This window comes from Marmota monax, unplaced genomic scaffold (genome assembly GCF_021218885.2).
Source record: "Marmota monax isolate L192 unplaced genomic scaffold, Marmota_monax_Labrador192_F-V1.1 WCK01_AAM20220418_F8-fsc00020, whole genome shotgun sequence".
In the NCBI taxonomy this organism is placed as follows: Eukaryota; Metazoa; Chordata; class Mammalia; order Rodentia; family Sciuridae; genus Marmota; species Marmota monax.
In genome coordinates, this window is record NW_026692912.1 from 6,045,251 (window position 1) to 6,048,179 (window position 2,929).

Sequence of the window (2,929 nt, forward strand, 5' to 3'; positions counted from 1 at the left end):
TAATAAGTTGCTTAGTACCTCACTGTTGCTGAGGCTGGCTTTGAACTTGTAGTCCTCCTGTCTTTGCCTCCTGCTGTTTTAAAGCTTTTGGTATGTGCCACTAATTGCATTCTTAGTTTTTAATGATCTCAAGTGGCCACCATATTGAACTGTACAGAATTAAAGAAAGCAGTGCTAGCTACAGGTAAGCTAGTTCCAACCAATGCTAGTTCCAACAAATCACAGAAGCTTAATGCAATAAAAGTTTATTTTCCAGGTTTTGTTGCTTTCCGACATTTTGTAGTCATGCCATTTAGGACATATGATTTCCAAGGTCCCAGAGGCAAGGAAGGGGAGAATTGGTACATGGTACAGTGTGTTTAAGCACTGGCCTAAAAAGAGCTTAGATCCATGGGTCACCACTGGGTTCCAAGGGCACTGCAGAGAACTCCCTGGAGCTTCTCAGAATATTTTAATGTTTAGTGATAGTACATCTCTTACTGATAGAGACAACATCAACTACTTCTACTGTGTTGTTGGAACTAACCAGCAGTTGGAATTGGTAGGTATTTCTTTTGGCCTAGGGCATTGTAGAAAAAAAATTATATGACCCCGAGGATAATGTAACCAAGAAGTTTGGGAACATTAGATTCAGAAATAATTTATATTCTCATCTTTTGGCCAGAAATCAGTCACATGATCCTAGCCTAACTTGAAGGAAGGCTGGGAAATAGTCTTAACGTGAGCACATGGATTATTTCTACCCCAGTCTCTTAATTATCATTCCTTTTCATTCTTCCCACATGCAGTACATACTTCCTCAAGGAGACAATCCAAAGTCAGATGAGATCAGTGTTTCCAATTCAGAGTCCAGAGTCTGAATTAGAAGCTTTTTAGTTTCATTCACCTAGGTTTTACTGTTGAGACCCTAAATGTCAGTGCCTGCTAATTTTTCTTGAAGTAATATAATTTCTTCAGCAGGATGTATATTTTGTCTAGAGAAATGTCTTCTAATCAGCCCAGGGCATATAAGCCTGGCTACCATTATTCTGGAGCAGGCAGAAGCAAGCTATGTGGCAGGATGGGATAGAGGCTTCCATTTCATCTCTTTCTAGTCTTCTATCTCATTTATACCCTTCTGCAGACCTGGGGTCTCCCAGTTAATAGCTTTTCTAGTTCTGTTTGGTGAAATATAATAATTTCCTGTGGGAGGATTATTACCTGACCAAACAAGGTAGGGAGCTCAAACTCCTCTTTCTGTGTATTTTTAAGCGCTTTTAGCCTCTGATTTCTCTCCCATTTCAAGAGAACCTGATGTCTCCACATCCTAAATCCTCAGATTTCATCAGTAACACATTAGAATACAGTACCCCTATTTTGGAGCTCAAATTTTCCATGATTTGTCTAGTGGGAATTTGAATTTTTTTGACATGACCTCCTCATTCCTTGAATATTTCCTTACTTTCTGGTTTAAGAAGTTCATCTTGGTGATTTTTTTTTTTTTAAACACTGGGGATTGGCCCCAGGGCCTTGAGCATGCTAGGCAAGTGCCTCCCTACTGAGCCTCACCCCACCCATCTTGTATCTTCCCTCCCCCAGCCCTAGAATAAGCCACTTCTCCAAGGAGCTTTAGTTCTGTTTTGTAGAGAATGGTATGTAAAAGCCATATTCTGAGATTTCGGTGTTCGCATCACTATTGGGATGTCACTATTAAAACCACTTAGTGGACAGAATTAAGGAATATATGAATGTATACGTACGTACATTTGTATGCAGTATGTATATACTACATACAACTTAGTAACAACCATAATTTATCTCATGCATTGAGACTCATGAGTTCACACTAATACTTCCAATTCTTTCCATGTTTGTAACCCTTTTCTGGCATAAACTGGCTTACGTTGCGTTTCCTTCCTTGATCAAACCTTCTACATGTTGGTCTTGTATCACCAACCTTCCACCTCTCATGTAAATACTCCTTTATTCCACTCAAGCTCTGACATCCTGCACCTGGTCACCACTCTTGCTTCCCCTTGAGGATGTTCTTCTTTCCCTCTGCTCCACCAGCCTCTGGTGAGCCCATTGCCACCCAGAAGCTCCTCTTGGGCTCTGATCCCCATACCAGGCTATCCCATGCATGAGCAACTCTTTAACCTACTTGGGATCCAACTGCCTGTCACTCACTCCCACGTGGATACTGTCCTCACCTCATTTGGGATCATATGCCCCATGTCAGGCCACCCCTCCACGTCAGCATCCTGCTTATTCTTCCTGAGCTCTTACATGTGCAGTTGCCAGGCAGGCATGATATTCTCCTTGCTCCGCCTTCACTCCACACACCAGGCAGCCCTCCTGTTCAAATGCTCTCCTCACCTGCTCGAACCCTTGACACCATTCATGGGGCCATGGCATTGATGAACTCTTCACTCGATTTGGACATTTTTTTTTTTTTTTTGGAGGGGAGGGTATTGGGTATTGAACTCAAGGGCACTTAACCACTGAGCCACATCCCCAGCCCTTTGTATTTTGAGACAGGGTCTGGCTAAATTGCTCAGGCTGGCTTTCAACTTGCAATCCTTCTGCCATGTGCTCACCAGGAATGACAGGCATGTGTTACTGCCCCTGGTTCCTCTGGACTTTGATACATGATGTTGGGGAGTTCTACTGTGACTCAGATGCTATATCCATTTTGTTGGGGCTCCAATTCCCCACCAGTCTACAACACACCACTCAATACTTCCCATCCCCTTTCTGCTCCCTGGTGTATACACATACACAACACTGAACTTTGACTGTCCATGTCAGGAAGCCAGGCTCCGTGCATGAGCTCACCCTGCTCTGGGTCATGGAGTTCCCCTACTCCAAACCCTAAGAGGCAGTTGCCTTGTTCAGTCCCGCTGATAACTTTAGGATTGAACAGACTGGTAAAAGAAGGACACACAAAAAA